A 20,861-nucleotide genomic window follows, 5' to 3' on the forward strand; every position below is an offset into this window, starting at 1 on the left:
TCAGAGTGAGTGACACATTGACTTTATATAGTGTACCAAGAGTTGTTCCCTCGCTACGGCCATACCAGCCTGAATACGCCTGATCTCGTCCGATCTCGGAAGCTAAGCAGGGTTGGGCCTGGTTAGTACTTGGATGGGAGACAGCCTTGGAATACCAGGTGCTGTAAGCTTTTGTCCCAGTAGAGCGTGCTCTTGTGTCATGGAGCAACTGCTTTTTATTTATCACCCTAATAATATCATGGATTGTTATTGGACTAAATGCAGTTTGTGTGCTGCCCTGCCCTGATCAAATCAAATCAAATAATGGACAGTGCGTTTCCCTCAAAATATAGGCAGTACATGCAGCCTTTGTTTTTAGTCTAGGAGACAGTCAATGTCTGTAGTCCATTAGGGCACTATACAATCCCTTCAATGTTTTGCCTGATTCCGTTAATTCCCAAGTTCCCTTTTCTCCGTTTAGATTTCCCCGTTGACCGTTTGTCCCTGTTTTGGCAGGTTTTCGCTCTCAAAAGTACACCTTTTTAATAGCAAAACAGCACAATTGGATGTTCTATGTCCACAACAAGGTTTAAACCCTATCAGGTGACCATTTGTGAGGTCTGGGGAAAAATTTAAGACATTTAGATGTTGGGGTGTAGTTACCCTTAAATGCAAGCATGCACCAGGAAGAGACCTTTGTTTGGTTAAGCGGTGTTGCTGTAGAACAAATGGCAACTGGAGTGATGCAAATGATCACGGTATAATTCTGCCATGCAGGCATAGGCTACTTTGTAGTTAACATTTACTTGCGAAGGTTTTGGGGAAAGCCATTCCTTCCCTACCAGAAGAAGGTTATCATTAGCATCATCGCTAACGGCTACACAAAGTGTAGACATACGCGCGCACCGCACACATGCACACAGACAGGGGCATTCCTGTGCCGTTTCAGAAAGTTCATGGAAATACGAATCACTGATGCATTTTGTTCATGTCTTATGATTGACTTGGGCAAATGAATGCGTTTTCTAACAAGTTGAATAGATTTAGTTGATTTCTTACTAAGTTCAATAAATGTTTGAATATTGTTGAATTTCGGTTTAATGTCTGGATTCCTTGATTCGGTCCGCAACGCCTATTTCATAGGGCCCTAGTCAATGAACTTGTCATAAATCAACATAGGATATGCCCTCTCCCCCCCCCCCAACAAGACTCAAATATATATATATATATATATATATATAGGAAATGTAAGCAAGGGTTGAGCTTCTTCAGTTTGAGTCACAAAGTGGATACGTTTCTGTGTCCCTTTCAGAGTGAGTGACACATTGACTTTATATAGTGTACCAAGAGTTGTTCCCGCGCTTACGGCCATACCAGCCTGAATACGCCCGATCTCATCCGATCTTGGAAGCTAAGCAGCGTCGGGCCTGGTTAGTACTTGTATGGGAGACCGCCTGGGAATACCAGGTGCTGTAAGCTTTTTGTCCCAGTAGAGCGTGCTCTTGTGTCATGGAGCAACTGCCTTTTATTTATCACCCTAATAATATCATGGATTGTTATTGGACTAAATGCAGTTTGTGTGTGCTGCCCTGCCCTGATCAAATCAAATAATGGACAGTGCGTTTCCCTCAAAATATAGGCAGTACATGCAGCCTTTGTTTTTAGTCTAGGAGACAGTCAATGTCTGTAGTCCATTAGGGCACTATAAAATCCCTTCAATGTTTTGCCTGATTCCGTTAATTCCCAAGTTCCCTTTTCTCCGTTTAGATTTCCCCGTTGACCGTTTGTCCCTGTTTTGGCAGGTTTTCGCTCTCAAAAGTACACCTTTTTAATAGCAAAACAGCACAATTGGATGTTCTATGTCCACAACAATGTTTAAACCCTATCAGGTGACCATTTGTGAGGTCTGGGAAAAATGTAAGACATTTAGATGTTGGGGTGTAGTTACCCTTAAATGCAAGCATGCACCAGGAAGAGACCTTTGTTTGGTTAAGCGGTGTTGCTGTAGAACAAATGGCAACTGGAGTGATGCAAATGATCACGGTATAATTCTGCCAGGCAGGCATAGGCTACTTTGTAGTTAACATTTACTTGCGAAGGTTTTGGGGAAAGCCATTCCTTCCCTACCAGAAGAAGGTTATCATTAGCATCATCGCTAACGGCTACACAAAGTGTAGACATACGCGCGCACCGCACACATGCACACAGACAGGGGCTTTCCTGTGCCGTTTCAGAAAGTTCATGGAAATACGAATCACTGATGCATTTTGTTCATGTCTTATGATTGACTTGGGCAAATGAATGCATTTTCTAACAAGTTTAATAGATTTAGTTGATTTCTTACTAAGTTCAATAAATGTTTGAATATTGTTAAATTTCGGTTTAATGTCTGGATTCCTTGATTCGGTCCGCAACGCCTATTTTATAGGGCCCTAGTCAATGAACTTGTCATAAATCAACATAGGATATGCCCCCCCAACAAGACTCAAATATTGTGATTGTGGAGGCCAGGTCATCTAATGTATTACTCCATCACTCTCCTTCTTGGTAAAATAGCCCTTACACAGCCTGGAGGTGTGTTGGGTCATTGTCCTGTTGAAAGACAAATAATAATCCCACTAAGCCCAAACCTGATGGGATGGTGTATCGCTGTAGAATGCTGTGGTAGCCATGCTGGTTAAGTGTGCCTTGAATTCTAAATAAATCACAGACAGTGTCACCAGCAAATCACCCCCACACCATAACACCTCCTCCTCCATGCTTTACGGTGGGAACCACACAGCGGAGATCATCCATTCACCTACTCTGCGTCTCACAAAGACACGGTGGTTGGAACCAAAAATCTCCAATGTCCATTGGTCGTGTTACTTTGCCCAAGCAGGTCTCTTCTTCTTATTGGTGTCCTTTAGTAGTGGTTTCTTTGCAGCAATTTGACCATGAAGACCTAATTCACACAGCCCCTCTGAAAAGTTGATGTTGAGACGTCTGTGACTTGAACTGTGAAGCATTTATTTGGGATGCAATTTCTGAGGCTGGTAACTCTAATGAACTTTTCCTCTGCAGCAGAGGTAACTCTGGGTCTTCCTTTCCTATGGCGGTCCTCATGACAGCCAGTTTCATCATAGCGCATGAAGGTTTTTGTGACTGCACTTGAAGAAACGTTAAAAGTTCTTGGGGCGGCAGGTAGCTTAGTGGTTAAGAGTGTTGTGCCAGTAACCGAAAGGTCGCTGGTTCTAATCCCCGAGCCGATTAGGTGAAAAATCTGTCGATGTGCCCTTGAGCAAGGTACTTAACCCTAATTGCTCCTGTAAGTCGCTCTGGATAAGAGTGTCTGCTAAATGACTAAAATGTAAAAATGTTCTTGACATATTCCGTATTGACTGACCTTAAAGTAATGATGGGCTTATTTGAGCTGTTCTTGCCATAATATGGACTTGGTATTTTACCAAATAGGGCTATCAACTGATTGGCTCAAACACATTAAGAAGGAAAGAAATCCCACAAATTAGCTTTTAAGAAGGCGCAACTGTTAATTGAAATGCATTCCAGGTGACTACCTCATGAAGCTGGTTGAGAGAATGCCAAGAGTGTGCAAAGTTGTCATCAAGGCAAAGGGTGGCTATTTGAAGAATCTCAAATCTATAATATATTTTGATTTGTTTAACACTTTTTTGGTTACCACATGATTCCATATGTGTTATTTCATAGTTTGGCATCTTCACTATTATTTTACAATGTAAAAAATAGTAAAAATAAAGAAAAACCCTGGAATGAGCAGGTGTGTCCAAACATTTGACTGGTACTGTATATGGAAATACCAAAAAGATTAAAGAACATATAACGGATAAATGCAGTGAAATGTGTTGTTATCTGCCTTGGTCATGGACACATTGACACATTTTTCAGCTTCGGTATTCAAACCAGCGACCTTTCAGTTACTGGCCCAGCGCTCCAACCTCTAGGCTACCTGCCATGAGCCAAGCATGTTTACATGTAGAATGGAATAGGTTATATGACCACTATGATTAATGTCATTGTCAGTTCTACCACCTCAACATTGTCCATTTTAAACAGGGTTAAATATCTAGTTAGGGGGGGCACTGTGTAACTGTCAGAAGATATGTGCTTTAGTCAGAAAATTTTTCTCTCATCTCTTCGGTCTCAGCTAGCTAGCCAGCCAGTAGCTACCGAAACAGCTAGCCAGCCAAGCTAGCTGCAGAAATGAAAACCATCAAATACACTTTTCCTAATATTATGACTTACATCAACATCCTTAGCTTGCCCATTCACTAAATATACTGTTAAATAACTCTGACTGACACCCAATAGCTTAAGGATGCTGAGCTATTTAACGTTATAATGAGAAAGATGTTGTTATTATGAAATAATCTGGTTGCAAGTTATTATGAGAAATAGCTTTATTATGCCGAAACATTAGCATAGGCTACTCGGCAAGCTTGGCTTCCTCTCATGCACAGGTTGACATTATGGCCGGTTTGCTTGAGTTGATCAACTTTTATTTTTGAGGCATTGGGAAATATTAGTGTCATTGAGCAATATAGATGGTGTTGTCAATACTTTACATACATTGCAGAGAATTCTGAGTTCTCTAAGGCTCTACAGACGGAAAAAACAATTGGACCTCCTTGACATAGCATTACTCCTTCTTGATCTAGGCTGACATGGGAAGCTTTATGGATACAAATTAATCTTAAACGCATCCAAGTGGGATATGTGGTGACTCATAACACAGTCAGGTGTTTACTTCATATTCAAGTCCCCAATGGAGTGCGCATTTGTGTGGAAGTCTCTGGGAATGACATTAGCCAGCTAGCTACCTTACCTTCACAAACAAGAAAGACGACATAGAGGAACAGCTTAGCTAGCTAAGTGTCCTTTTTGTCTTGTAATTTCACATTTGGAAGGTGCACTGAAACAAAATTATTATTTCATTTCTAGCACAGCCAACAACTAGCAAGCAAAATATATGAATAATGCGCTGAAATTAGCGACTGAGGGGTCACTATGGTAGTTAGCAATGGCTATTCTCAGGAACAAGCAAGCCCCTATCTGAGAAGCATGTTCGACTGATCGAGTATTCTATTCAATGCATTGTCAATGAACACATGATTTCATAAAAAGTGCATTAGAGTGGCTTGGAAATACAATGACATTGCAAAATGAGGCAAATAATTAGTAGGAAAACATATTTTCATCATTTTGATGTCATCAGATTGACTTTAGGTGCAGTATAACGTTAGCTAGCTAGATAGCTAAGATTTAGGGAGACCACCGATTTTAGCTAGCTAGCTAACATTAGCATTGATAGCTATTTTTGATTAACTTTGTTAGCTAATGACAACGTTGCCATCCATTTGACGACATGATAATGATGGCAAAGTTGTTTCCTACTAAACATTTGCCTACTTTAGCAATGCCATCATATTTCCAGGCCACTATAGTGTTATTTAGACTAAACAGCCATTAGCTTCCATTTATCACACCACTAAGGCGCCAGTGGGCGGCTTGAGAACGTTCATAACAATGGCATGATGTAACCCAGTGACGGAGGTGCAACCTATGAATAGCAACATTTGTTTTTGCGTTATTCTATTTTACCCAGCTCTCACACTGTGTGTGTATGTGTGTGTGTGTCTATCTGTCCGTCTTGGAGTTCCAGATGTGGCGGCCACTGGAGGGCAACTTTAATACTGGAGCACATGTAGGAGCTCATCGTCATGAAATTAATCTATAACAGCTGATACAAGTATCCTATATTAGATGCCACTACAGTGCTAGCTAACTAGTAAATGTACACCGCAGGCGCATTGGCAACATTTCGTAAGTCCAGCTTGGTGAAGACCCGGGCTCCCTGCAATGACTCGAATGCCGTCAGGGGGAGTGGGTAGCGGTTCTTAACCGTGATGTCATTGAGCGCCTGGTAATCAATGCACGGCCGCTGCCCACCGTCCTTTTTGCCCACGAAGAAGAAGCCCGCGCCCGCGGTGAGGTAGAGGGGGCAGATGAGACCCTTGACGAGTGCCTCGTCGATATACTCCCTCATTGACAGTGTCTCCGGCAGGGACAAGGAAAACAATTGCACTCGTGTGGGCATGGCGCCCCATGTAAATCCATTACATTAGGATTTCATGTAATGGACATACACAAAATAGTCAAAATTGGTGAAGGGAAATGAAAAAAATTACTTGTTTCAAAAAATTCAACAAAATAAATAACGGAAAAGTTGTGCGTGCATATGTATTCACCCCCTTTGCTATGAAGCCCCTAAATAAGATCTGATGCAACCAATTACCTTCAGAAGTCACATAATTTGTTAAATAAAGTCCACCTGTGTGCAATCTAAGTGTCACATGATCTCAGTATATACAGTTGAAGTCGGAAGATTACATACACTTAGGTTGGAGTCATTAAAACTTGTTTTTCAACCACTCCACAAATTTCTTGTTAACAAACTATAGTTTTGGCAAGTCGGTTAGGACATCTTCTATGTGCATGACACAAGTACATTTTCCAACAATTGTTTACAGACAGATTATTTCACTTATAATTCACTGTATCACAATTCCAGTGGGTCAGAAGTTTCCATACACTAAGTTGACTGTGCCTTTAAACAGCTTGGAAAATTCTGTAGCTCAGCTGGTAGAGCACGGCGCTTGTAACGCCAAGGTAGTGGGTTCGATCCCCGGGACCACCCATACACAAAAATGTATGCACGCATGACTGTAAGTCGCTTTGGATAAAAGGGTCTGCTAAATGGCATATTATTATTATTATGTTATCATGGCTTTAGAAGCTTCTGATAGGCTAATTGACATCATTTGAGTCAATTGGAGGTGTAACTGTAATGTATTTCAAGGCATACCTTCAAACTCAGTGCCTCTTTGTTTGACATCATGGGAAAATCAAAAGAAATCAGCCATGACCTCAGAAACAAAATGGTAGACCTCCACAAGTCTGGTTCATCCTTGGGAGCAATTTCCAAATGCCTGAAGGTACCACGTTCATCTGTACAAACAATTGTACACAAGTATAAACACCATGGGACCACACAGCTGTCATACAGCTCAGGAAGGAGATGCGTTCTGTCTCCCAGAGATGAACGTACTTTGGTTCAAAAAGTGCAAATCAATCTCAGAACAACAGCAAAGGACCCTGTGAAGATGCTGGAGGAAACATGTACAAAAGTATCTATATCAACAGTAAAACTAGTCCTATATCGACATAACCTGAAAGGCCGCTCAGCAAGGAAGAAGCCACTGCTCCAAAACAACCATAGAAAAGCCAGACTATGGTTTGCAACTGCACATGGGGACAAAGATCATACTTTTTGGAGAAATGTCCTCTGGTTTGATGAAACAAAAATAGAACTGTTTGACCATAATGACCATCGTTATGTTTGGAGGAAAAAGGGGGTAAATTGCAAGCCGAAGAACACCATCCCAACCGTGAAGCACGGGGGTGGCAGCATCATGCTGTGTGGGTGCTTTGCTGCAGGAGGGACTGGTGCACTTCACAAAATAGATGGCATCATGAGGAAGGAAAATTATGTGGATATATTGAAGCAACATCTCAAGACATCAGTCAGGAAGTTAAAGCTTGGTCGCAAATGGGTCTTCCAAATGGACAATGACCCCAACCATACTTCCAAAGTTGTGGCAAAATGGCTTAAGGAGAACAAAGTCAAGGTATTGGAGTGGCCATCACAAAGCCCTGACCTCAATCCTATAGAAAATGTGTGGGCAGAACTGAAAAAGCGTGTGCGACCAAGGAGGCCTACAAACCTGACTCAGTTACACCAGCTCTGTCAGGAGGAATGGGCCAAAATTCACCCAACTTATTGTGGGAAGCTTGTGGAAGGCTACCAGAAACGTTTGAGCCAAGTTAAACAACTGAAAGGCAATGCTACCAAATACTAAATGAGTGTATGTAAACTTCTGACCCACTGGGAATGTGATGAAATAAATAAAATCTGAAATAAATCATTCTTTCTACTATTATTCTGACATTTCACATTCTTAAAATAAAGTGGTGATCCTAACTGACCTAAGACAGGGATTTTTTACTAGGATTAAATGTCAGGAATTGTGAAAAACTGAGTTTAAATGTATTTGGCTAAGGTGTATGTAAACTTCCGACTTCAACTGTATACACCTGTACCTATGATGAAAATTACAGGCCTCTCTCATCTTTTTAAGTGGGAGAACTTGCACAATTGGTGGCTGACTAAATACTGTTTTTCCCCACTGTAGATGCCCAGGCAGGAGAGGTGAAACGGCGCCAACCGTGCCAACGACGGAGACCCGAGAGGCAACCCCAATAAAAAAATTTTGGGGGGGCACACAGGGTGGATGACGAGGCTACAGGAGGCTAAAAGGGAGAAGAAAAGTGTAGAGGCACGGCGAGAGGAGCTGGTTAGGCAGCAGAAGGAGCGGGGGTTAATAAAGGAACCCAGTCCCGCTCCTCGCACCAAGAAAGTGGTGCATGTCGCTAGTCCGGTCCGGCCCGTTCCTGCTCCCCTCACCAAGCAAGTGGTGCGCGTCGCCAGCCCGGTCCGGCCTGTTCCTGTCCCTCGCACCAAGCCAGTGGTGCGCGTCGCCAGCCCGGTCCGGCCTGTTCCTGCCCCTCGCACCAAGCTAGTGGTGCGCGTCGCCAGCCAGGCCCGTCTGTTCCTCACCCTCGCACCAAGCCAGTGGTGCGCGTCGCCAGCCCGGTCCGGCCTGTTCCTGCCCCTCGCACCAAGATAGTGGTGCGCGTCATCAGCCCGGCCCGGCCTGTTCCTGCCCCTCGCACCGAGCTAGTGGTGCGCGTCACCGGCCCGGCCTGTTCCTGCCCCTCGCACCAAGCCAGTGGTGCGCGTCGCCAGCCCGGTCCGGCCTGTTCCTGTCCCTCGCACCAAGCCAGTGGTGCGCGTCACCAGCCCGGTCCGGCCTGTTCCTGTTCTTCGCACCAAGCCAGTAGTGCGCGTCGCCAGCCCGGTCCGGCCTGTTCCTGTTCTTCGCACCAAGCCAGTGGTGCGCGTCGCCAGCCCGGCCCGGCCTGTTCCTGTTCTTCGCACCAAGCCAGTGGTGCGCGTCGCCAGCCCGGCCCGGCCTGTTCCTGCCCCTCGCACCAAGCCAGTGGTGCGCGTCGCCAGCCCGGCCCGGCCTGTTCCCGCTCCTCGCACCAAGCCAGGGGCGCAACAGGGAGGCGGAGAATCGGTGGTTGTCACGCCCGGAGCCGGATCCGCCTCCGAGGCGGAATGCCCACCCGGCCCCTACCCTCTTATGTTTATGCTGTGCGGTCGGAGTCCGCACCTTTGGGGGGTACTGTCACGCCCTGACTCAGGGGACGCTTCTATGTTGATTCAGGCTGTGTGTATTCTTTGTTGTGTTAGTTCTTGTTGTAGAATCTAGTATGTCTATTTCTATGTTGGCCGGTGTGGTTCCCAATCAGAGGCAGCTGTCGCTCGTTGTCTCTGATTGGGGACCATACTTAGGCAGCCTATTGGCACTAGTGGGTTGTGGGATCTTGTTTTGTGTGAGGTATGTTGTTTGTGTACCTTGGACTTCACGTTTCGTTTCTTGTTTTGTCGTTGTGTTTATAAGTCAAATAAACATGTTTGCATATCACACTGCACCTTGGTCTGACCCATTCATCAACGTACGTGACACAGTTGTAAATGAGAACTTGTTCTCAACTGGTTTACCTGGTTAAATAAAGGTGAATGAAAAATAAAAAATAAATACACCAGATTCTCAATTAGATTGAGGTCTGGGATTTGACTAGGCCATTCCAAGACATTTTAATGTTTCCCCTTAAACCACTCGAGTGTTACTTTAGCAGTATGCTTAGGGTCATTGTCCTGCTGGAATGTGAACCTCCATCCCAGTCTCAAATCTCTGGAAGGCTTAAACAGGTTTCCCTCAAGAATTTCCCTGTCTTTAGCGCCATCCATCATTCCTTCAATTCTGACCAGATTCCCAGTCCCTGCCGATGAAAACCATCCCCACAGCATGAATCTGCCACCACCATGCTTCACTGTGGGGATGGTGTTCTCGGGGTGATGAGAAGTGTTGGGTTTGCGCCAGACATAGTGTTTTCCTTGATGGACAAAACCTCGATTTTAGTCTCATCTGATCAGAGTACCTTCTTCCATATGTTTGGGGAGTCTCCCACATGCCTTTTGGCAACCACAAAATGTGTTTGCTTATTTCTTTCTTGAAGCAACTGCTTTTTTCTGGCCACTCTTCCGTAAAGCCCAGCTCTTTGGAGTGTACGGCTTATAGTGGTCCTATGGACATGTACTCCAATCTCCGCTGTGGAGCTTTGCAGCTCCTTCAGGGTTATCGTTGGTCTCTTTGTTGCCTCTATGATTAATGCCCTCCTTGCTTGGTCCGTGAGTTTTGGTGGGCGGCCCTCTCTTGGCAGGTTTGTTGTGGTGCCATATTCTTTCAATTTTTTTATAATGGATTTAATGGTGCTCCGTGGGATGTTCAAAGTTTCTGATATTTTTTTATAACCCAACCCTGATCTGTACATCTCCACAACTTTGTCCCTGACCTGTTTGGAGAGCCACTTGGTTTTAATGGTGCGGCTTGCTTGGTAGTGCCCCTTGCTTGGTGGAGTTGCAGACACTGGGGCCTTTCAGAACAGGTGTATATACATACTGAGATCATGTGACACTTAGATTGCACACAGGTGGACTTTATTTAACTTATTATGTGACTTCTGAAGGTAATTGGTTTCACCTGATGTTATTTAGGGGCTTCATAGCAAAGGGGGTGAATATATATGCACGCACCACTTTTCCGTTATTAATTTTTTAGAATTCTTTGAATCAACATCTTTTTTTTCATTTCACTTCACCAATTTTGACTATTTTGTGTATGTCCATTACATGAAATCCAAATAAAAATTCATTTAAATTACAGGTTGTAAAATAGGAAAAACGCCAAGGGGGATGAATACTTTTGCAAGGCACTGAAAGTAAATCTCTGTATTTCATAATACTGTAATCTACTGTAATATAATCTAGTTATAAAATTCGTCTCCTGAGTGGCGCAGTGGTCTAAGGCACTGCATCGCAGTGCTAACTGTGCTACTAGAGATCCTGGTTCGAATCCAGGCTCTGTCGCAGCCGGCCGCGACAGGGAGACTCATGGGCGTCGCACAATTGGCTCAGCGTCGTCCAGGGTAGGGGAGGGAATGGCCGGCAGGGATGTAGAGCAGTTGATAGAGCATGGTGTTTGCAACGCCAGGGTTGCAGGTTCGATTCCCATGGGGGGCCAGTATAAAAAAATAAAAAATATATGTATTCACTAACTGTAAGTCGCTCTGGATAAGAGCGTCTGCTAAATGACGTAAATGTAAAAAAAAATGTAAATGTATCAAAGCAAGTACATTTATTGTATTATACTGTACAAAAGTAAATGCCACCATAATCTGAATGAATGAAATTCATTGAGGGGAGGGGGTTTGTATTTCACAGTATTTTACTGTAATTACAAGAGATTGGTGCAAGCAGGGTGGCTGTTAGATAATGTGTTTACACATTACAGCATATCAATGAATATTTGGTGTTATATATCACTTGCACTTGTAGAGTAGGGGTTCCCAACCTTTCTTCCCCAGGGCCCCCTTTTTCACATTTGAAAAATGCCACGAAACACAACAATTCTTTCCCTGCCCACAATATTTTCCCACAATGCGCCATAACTTACAGTATGCTGCAATAAAAAATGTCAGAGTATTTTACTGTTAATATCCAAATTACCGTATAAATTACAGTTTTCCATTACAGTGTGGGCACCAGAGGATTCCAATGCTGCAGATACAACTTGCCTCACGAATGGAACCCTAGGGCTCTGGTCAAAAGTAGTGCACTATCTAGGTAATAGGGTGTCATTTGGGATTCAGGTACAGTCACTTTCAATAGCCATGTAAAAATTCAGCACAGCAGTCTCACATCATCATACCCCTCAGACTCTAAGCAGCAGCACTTCTAACACGTTATAAATATAGCCCGTCTTGAGGTTTCCCCTGACAGTGCCATCTAGCATCTGGGATGTTCACAGACATGTTTCTGGTTTCATTATCACTAACCTTAACCCCTAACTCCTAGCCTAGCTAAAATTAGCCACCTAGCTAACGTTAGCCACAACATATTGTAATTCATAACATATTGTACGAATTGTAATTCATAACATATTGTACGAATTGTAATTCATAACATATTGTACGAATATTGTAATTCATAACATATAATTCGAAATGGATGATGGACATCCATAAATGAATACTGTACATACCATAAGAAACTTAACATATCATACTAATTGGAGTGTCCTGGATTTACGTTTACAATGTTACGTCTACCCTACCCAGAGACATTTTGATTTCTATATAGGCTATTGTTAAAAAAGAGGAGTCTAAGTTTGTAACATTGCTAAAGTTGTTTATCAACTAAAAAATGTGAGCGCAACTGAGCTAGTTAAAATCAAATCAAATTTGGCACATTTTTATTTTACCAGGCAAGTCAGTTATGAACAAATTCTTATTTACAATGACAGCCTACACCGGCCAAACCCGGACGACGCTTAGCCAATTGTGCACTGCCCTATGGGACTCCCAATCACGGCCGGTTGTGATACAGCCTGGAATCGAACCAGGGGGTCTGTAATGACGCCTCAAGCACTGAGATGCAGTGCCTTAGACCGCTGCGTCACTCGGTAGCCCATGCTTCGAATACAACAGGTGTAGCCCTTACAGTGAAATGCTTACTTACAAGCCCTTAACCAACAATGCAAAAAAAAAATGTTTTGTTACAACTGAAGTATCTGATCATCAATAGATTAGAGAAAAAGCTATCAGTTTTTTAACACAGCAGCCGCATTTCATCAGTTAGGTCCTTGTTTAATAGCCTATGACATGTTGTTGTAATGTTGAAACTTCTTACGACAATAGAGTGTCATTGCGGCTCGCACTCGCCGTTCCTGCATGTGGGCATTCCCGCGGGAAAACAGTGCTCGACAGGCGAAGGCGAAGGACACTGTCTACCATTGACATATCAAGCTCTTCTTCTGTGGGGTTTATCGGCGGTTGGCATCCAATGTTATGGTGCATTACCGCCACCTACTGTACTGGACTGCCCCTGCCTCCTGCCTGTGTAGCGGAGTCCTAGTTTAAAAATGGCCAATAGAAGTATAAAGAGGGGTTCCTGCAGAAGGAGGAATGCCCATATGCAATAACGCCCCAAATTGCAGGCCACAAATTCACCCTTCTCTCTTACAATAGCCTACTTCAAAACCAAATGGTACATAGTCACAAAAATAGATAGGGTGTTTGTTAAATTATCTTATATTTTAATATTTTATGAATGGAGTGAATTTGGAGCGGCAGTTGTTTTTCCTGTGAGTGCTGAGCGTTTTTTAGCGGAATGGGGGAAAGGACATTGAGCGCTGGTGCTGTCCGTGAGCAATGAGTGGGATTTCCAACTGTTCAACTCTGATCACATACTCTGGAAGCAATCTCAGACCTGTTGCTTAGATAAACTGTCACGGAATCTGCCGAGGCTGCTCCTCCTCCTTGCTCGGGCAGGTTTCGGCGGTCGTCGTCCCCCGGAGTACTAGCTGCCATCGTTGTATGTTTCATGTTCGTTTGGTTTTGTCTTGATGTTGTACACCTGTTTCTAGTTAGTGCTCATTAGTGTCCTATTTAGTTCTCGTTGTGTGTGTCAGATGTTGTGTGTGATTACGCTTCTGTTTGGTGTTCTGTGCTACGTGTTTCCCTCCGTTGTTTTGGAGAGGTTTTCGCACATGTTAGTGCGCCTTTTGTTTGATGCCTGTGTGCGCCTTTATTTCGCCTCCGGGCCTGTTGTGCTCGTGTACTACGTGAATATTTCACTAAAGTCTTTTGGACTTTGTTTCTGCGTCCTGCGCTTGATTCCTGCACCACACCCACCTTCAGCACTCGTGACATAAACCAAATACTAGTGTACATGCCTCTCTGCTCTAATGCTCTTATTGTTGTTGAATGAAACAGTGTTATCAAAGTGAAAGTATATATCAATGTCCCCGTTTTTTTCTCAGCCAACCATTAACATAATTCACAATAAACAATAAATTGTGTGATTCCTAGGGCCGCTTCAGGATGATATGTCTGGGTGGGCAGCCAGACATTTTCTGTCTGTTTCAAAGCTTTCTTACTGCTATTTTAACCGTTTAACATGATTCTGGCATAATCAATTGGGTGGGCAACATAGGATTTTGGGTTGGCAATGCCCAAGCCACAGTTATGTTTTCTCATTCCCCGGATGCACTCCACCACACTCATTAATATAATATTCTGCCCTGTTTATCAAAAGTGTTGGAAAAACTTGTCAATAATCAACTGACTGGCTTTCTTGATGTCTAAAATATTCTCTCTGGTATGCAATCTGGTTTCCACTCAGGTTATGGATGTGTCACTGCAACCTTAAAGGTCCTTAATGATGTCACCAGTGCCCTCTAAGCAATGTTGTGCTGCTATTGATACGGTAGACAATTCCATTCTTGTGGGCCAACTAAGGAGTATTGGTGTCTCTTAGGGGTCTTTGGCCTGGTTTGCTAACTACGTCTCTCAAAGAGTGGAGTGTATAAAGTCAGAACATCTGCTGTCTCAGCCACTGCCTGTCACCAAGAGAGTACCCCAAGGCTCGATCCTAGGCCCCACGCTCTTCTCAATTTACATCAACAACATAGCTCAGGTAGTAGGATGCTCTCTCATCCATTTACATGAAGATGATACAGTCTTATACTCAGCTGGCCCCTCCCCGGATTTTGTGTTAAATGCTCTACTACAAAGCTTTCTAAGTGTCCAACAAGCTTTCTCTGCCCTTAACCTTGTTCTGAATACCTCCAAAACAAAGGTAATGCGGTTTGGTAAGAAGAATGCCCCTCTCCCTACCGGTGTGATTACTACCTCTGAGGGTTTAGAGCTTGAGGTATTCAACTCATACAAGTACTTGGGAGTATGGCTAGATGGTACACTATCCTTCTCTCAGCACATATCAAAGCTGCAGGCTAACGTTAAATCTAGACTTGGTTTCCTCTGTCGTAATCACTCCTCTTTCACCCCAGCTGCCAAACTAACCCTGATTCAGATGACCATCCTTCCAATGCTAGATTACGGGCACGTAATTTATAGATAAGCAGGTTAGGGTGCTCTCGAGTGGCTAGATGTTCTTTACCATTCGGCCATCAGATTTGCCACCAATGCTCCTTATAGGACACATCACTGCACTCTACACTCCTCTGTAAACTGGTCATATCTGTATACCCATCACAAGACCCACTGGTTGATGCTTATTTAGAAAACCCTCTTAGGCCTCACTCCCCCTTATCTGAGACACATACTGCAGCCCTCAGCCTCCACATACAACACCCATTCTGTCAGTCACATTCTGTTAAAGTTCCCCAAAGCACACACATCCCTGGGTCGCTCCTCTTTTCAGTTTGCTGCAGCTAGCAACTGGATTGAGCTTCAAAAAACATTCAAACTGGACAGCTTTATCTCCATATCTTCATTCAAAGACTCAATCAAGAACACTCTTACTGACAGTTGTGGCTGCTTTGCGTGATGAATTTTTACCTCTACCTTCTTGCCTTCGTGGGGTTGTCTGTGCCCAATAATGTTTGTACCATGTTTTGTGCTGCTACCATGTTGTGCTGCTGCCATGTTGTGTCGCCATGTGGTATTGCTACCATGCTGTGTTTCTGTTATTTTATTTTTTATTTTTTATTTTTGGGGGTAGATCAGCTTTAATATTGCAGATAGATTGTAACTTCCATCAATGTAATTGCCTGCATCACTTCCAATCCCCCATATGTATTTTTTCCTCGCAAATATATATATACACACACTACCGTTCAAAAGTTTGGGGTCACTTAGAAATGTCCTTGTTTTCCATGAAAACATACATGAAATGAGTTTGAATAGGAAATATAGCAAAATGAATAGGAAATGTAGTCATTGACAAGGTTAGAAATAATGATCTTTAATTGAAATAATAATTGTGTCCTTCAAACTTTGCTTTTGTCAAAGAATCCTCCATTTGCAGCAATTACAGCCTTGCAGACCTTTGGCATTCTAGTTGTCAATTTGTTGAGGTAATCTGAAGAGATTTCACCCCATGCTTCCTGAAGCACCTCCCACAAGTATGTCAACTTCTGAAGCTGAAATAAATCAGTGTACATATACAGTATCTACATTTTTGTAAATATTTGAGTATATCTTTTCACTGAAGAAATGACACTTTGCTACAATGTAAAGTAGTGAGTGTACAGCTTGTATAACAGTGTACATTTGCTGTCCCCTCAAAATAACACAGCACACAGCCATTAATGTCTAAACCGCTGGCAACAAAAGTGAGTACACCCCTAAGTGAAAATGTCCAAATTGGGCCCAAAGTGTCAATATTTTGTGTGGCCACCATCATTTTCCAGCACTGCCTTAACCCTCTTGGGCATGGAGTTCGCCAGAGCTTCACAGGTTGCCACTGGAGTCCTCTTCCACTCCTCCATGACGACATCACGGAGCTGGTGGATGTTAGAGACCTTGCACTCTTCCACCTTCCGTTTGAGGATGCCCCACAGATGCTCAATAGGGTTTAGGTCTGGAGACATGCTTGGCCAGTCCATCATCTTTACCCTCAGCTTCTTTAGCAAGGCAGTGGTAGTCTTGGAGGTGTGTTTGGGGTCGTTATCATGTTGGAATATTGCCCTGCGGACCAGTCTCCGAAGGGAAGGGATCATGCCCTGCTTCAGTATGTCACAGTACATGTTGGCATTCATGGTTCCCTCAATGAACTGTAACTCCCCAGTGCCGGCAGCACTCATGCAGCCCCAGACCATGACACTCCCACCACCATGCTTGTACTCCTCACCTAGTTGCCGCCACACACGCTTGACACCATCTGAACCAAATAAGTTTATCTTGGTCTCATCAGACCACAGGACATGGTTCCAGTAATCCATGTCCTTAGTCTGCTTGTCTTCAGCAAACTGTTTGCGGGCTTTCTTGTGCATCATCTTTAGAAGAGGCTTCCTTCTGGGACGACAGCCATGCAGACCAATTTGATGCAGTGTGCGGCGTATGGTCTGAGCACTGACAGGCTGACCCCCCACCCCTTCAACCTCTGCAGCAATGCTGGCAGCACTCATATGTCTATTTCCCAAAGACATCCTCTGGATATGACGCTGAGCACGTGCACTCAACTTCTTTGGTCGACCATGGTGAGGCCTGTTCTGAGTGGAACCTGTCCTGTTAAAGCTGTAATGCATCCTGATGTCTTTGCTTGCTGGGTCAGTAGGGCACCTCAGAGACAACTACAGGTCTTGACAGGTGGTCATGTAGTCAGCAACCATCTTCTGGTAGACAGACTGCTCACTTTGAACAAGCAGGAGATGCTGCACTTGTTTTTTCAGATTGGCAGATCTGAAGACCTGATAGTTGTTCCTCTTGCACTGCCAGCACAGGTCTGTCCTGGGCTTAGTGCTTGAGACGTGGGGTAGCAATTGTCACCACAGAGTCTTGAAGGAAGACAGCCCGACTGCACGTACCTCTGGAAAATACACAAATAATGTAAGATCAATAAAAATAGTGCCAATCATGTTGCCGGTAAATGCAATAATAAAAAAGGGTTTGTTTATGCTTTACATACTTTACAAGTGTTGTCATTGATTCCTTGTAGAGACGCCACACCGCTATTTTTGTCACATGAGATGGCAGCAGCTTTCCACCAAAGTGTTTGTGTCCTGGGTGGCGTCCTGGTAATACTATTGCATTATCCTCTGCATAGTTGTTGATGAAGTTCATAACTCGCTGCAAGTCCTCATGCTTCAGGTGTAACCTGCGCTTGCTTGGGCCATCTATTTTTGAATTAGACCATTCTTCTTGTATGACTTGTGGAGGAGAGTCAGGCGTGTTCTATTGATGCTGAAAAACAAATTCCAGTTACAAATATTTTAGCAATAAAAGATGAGGCTTACCCAGACACAATTCTCTAAATTGACATCTAGCTAAGTGGATGGGTCTCTATTGTCTAGACCTGTTCACATGTTCATGAAATACAATAGATGGGCGTAATCACCCCCAGACACACCTGGCTAACTTGATGGGTCATGTAATCATTGGGCAAAGTGGAGTCTTTTGTTTAGATATGTAAATTAGCTAGGTAGCTAGCTAGCAAAACAATGAACCATTATCCCAATCTATACAGTACTAGGAATACAAACCAATTGCCATAGCTAGCCACGACGCATGAAATGCTGTAGTATGAATCTGCAGGTAGCTAAAGCTAACCAACTAGGTTCCATTTTAGCTATCTAGCTAACATTAGGCTATAACTAGCAATGCAAATGATTTTTTTAGATATATATAATATTACTAAGCAGATCATGTAATCATCTGGCGAAGTGGAGTCTTTTGTTTAGACATGTAAATTAGCTAGCTAGCTAGTTAAACAATGAAAAATTATCCCAACCAATACAGTACTAGCAATACAAACCGATTGTCATAGCTAGCCACCATGCATGAAATGCTGTAGTATGCTGAAATAATAGATCCCAGAAATGACTATATGCACAAAACGCTTATTTCTCTCAAATGTTTTGTACAAATATGTTTACATCGCTGTTAGTGAGCATTTCACCTTTGCCAAGATGATCCATCCACCTGACAGGTGTGGCATATCAAGAAGCTGATTAAAGAGCATGATCATTACATAGGTGCACCTTGTGCTGGAGACAAGAAAAGGCCACTAAAATGTGCAGTTTTGTCACACAACACAATGCTACAGATGTCTCAAGTTTTAAGGGAGAGTGCAATTGGCATGTTGACTGCAGGAATGTCCACCAGAGCTGTTGCCAGAGAATTTAATGTTCATTTCTCTACCATAAGCCACCTCACCAGGGTCTTGATCTGACTGTAGTTCGGCATCGTAACCGACTTCAGTGGACAAATGCTCACCTTCGATGGCCACTGGCACGCTGGAGAAGTGTGTTTTTCACAGATTAATCCCGGTTTACACTGTACCGGGCAGATGGCAGACAGCGTGTATGAGGTTGTGTGGGTGAGCGGTTTGCTGATGTCAACGTTGTGAACACCCCATGGTGGTGGTGGGGTTATGGTATGAGCAGGCATAAGCTACGGACAACGAACACGATTGCATTTTATTGATGGCAATTTCAATGCACATAGTTACCGTGACGAGATCCTGAGGGCCATTGTCGTGCCATTCATCCGCCGCCCTCACCTCATGTTTCAGCATGATAATGCACAGCCCCATGTCGCGAGGATCTGTACACAATTCCTGGAAGCTGAAAATGTCCCAGTTCTTCCATTGCCTGCAAACTCACCATAAATGTCATCCATTGAGCATGTTTGGGATGCTCTGGATCGACGTGTACGACAGTGTGTTCCAGTACCTGCCAATATCCAGCAACTTCGCACAGCCATTGAAGAGGAGTGGGACAACATTCTACAGGCCACAATCAACAGCCTGATCAACAGCCTGATGCAAGAGGCAAATGGTGTTCACACCAGATACTGACTGGTTTTCTGATCCACGCCTCTATCTTTTTTTAAAGGTATCTGTGACCAACAGATGCATTTCTGTATTTCCAGTCATGTGAAATCCATAGATTAGGGCCTAATTATTTTATTCAATTAACTGATTTCTTTATTTGAACTGTAACTCAGTAAAATTGTTGAAATTGTTGCATATGGCGTTTATATTTTGTTCAATACTATCAGTTGAACATCATCATTGTCATCAACCCCGTATCCATCTTCCTTTCCTCCCTTCTCCCGCATTTTAAGAAAGGGGAAAGCAGAGATGACATGAGGAATCACCCAATTACAATTGAGGGTCACCCAGGGTTCACAATCGGCATTCCTGATGCTGCTTTGAGATGGAACAATGTAGTAGTGTCACCTGTCATGTGTACTGTAGCTAACTGCCTTTATGGAAATTCGAAGTAAGCTTTATTTAAAAATGGCTTTTCAATGGCTGTATTGTTAAGTGGGTTATTTTGTAAAAAAAAAACATATACATATTATTAGTGTAATCATGTATTATTATTATTATGAAAGAATATGAAATGATGTCAACACCAGGTTATGAAGGTTTTTCATTCCACATTCACAAATGTTTCCAAATTACCATGACTCTCTGTTGCTATGTATGGAGGCATATAGCTGTCGATGTAATTTGCATGTCATTGTCTTCACGCAGTCAGAAGCGCTGTTCACAAGTGTCACCGCAGTGAACAAGTCCATATCTTCGGCCTGTAGTAGTCTGTTAGGCGGCTCGAAAAGTGACAACAGTTTCATAACAAGGTGCGCAATGAAAAGAAAACTGCGCTGCGTAATGGCACGAAGCAGCCCGGTAGCCTCGACGCGCACCTCCGCTCCAAGGCCTCGTGTGTTTTCCACCTCGGTCAGTAATGTGGATATGTCGTGAAAACTCTTCACCACAACTTTGACCGTTGTCAAGTGGCCAGTCCATCTCTGGTTCAAGAGACGTTTCAGGGTATCGCCTTTGTACAGAATAGCCACGGTTGGCTTCCTGATGAAGTTGTACAGCATGTTGCATACTCCAAAAAAATAATCGACAGCTGCTTCACTGGACATGGCATGAATCACAACCAGATGAAGTTGGTGATTAAAGCAGTGAATATATGGTATGTTATGATCCAGCTTGTTTTGGAGCAATTTCTGCACACCACCATGCCTGCCAGACATGAGTGATGCGCCATCATAAACTTGACTCAGGATTTTGTCCGTGCTGAGTCCGGCGCTGGTGAGCTCATCAATGATGACACCTGTCAGAGCCTCTGCATCAC

General features: G+C 43.5%; 1 non-coding gene and 1 pseudogene across 1 annotated transcript; both read left to right on the forward strand.

Moving 5' to 3' along the window:
• Nucleotides 1-52: 52 nt before the first annotated feature.
• LOC121563701 lies at nucleotides 53-170 on the forward strand (annotated as a pseudogene).
• Nucleotides 171-1,339: 1,169 nt separating this feature from the next.
• LOC123489898 lies at nucleotides 1,340-1,458 on the forward strand. Its single transcript, XR_006660734.1, has one exon. It is a non-coding gene; the product is annotated as a 5S ribosomal RNA (ribosomal RNA).
• The last annotated feature ends 19,403 nt before the right edge of the window (nucleotides 1,459-20,861 follow it).

Source organism: Coregonus clupeaformis, unplaced genomic scaffold (assembly GCF_020615455.1).
Source record: "Coregonus clupeaformis isolate EN_2021a unplaced genomic scaffold, ASM2061545v1 scaf3429, whole genome shotgun sequence".
Classification (NCBI taxonomy): Eukaryota; Metazoa; Chordata; class Actinopteri; order Salmoniformes; family Salmonidae; genus Coregonus; species Coregonus clupeaformis.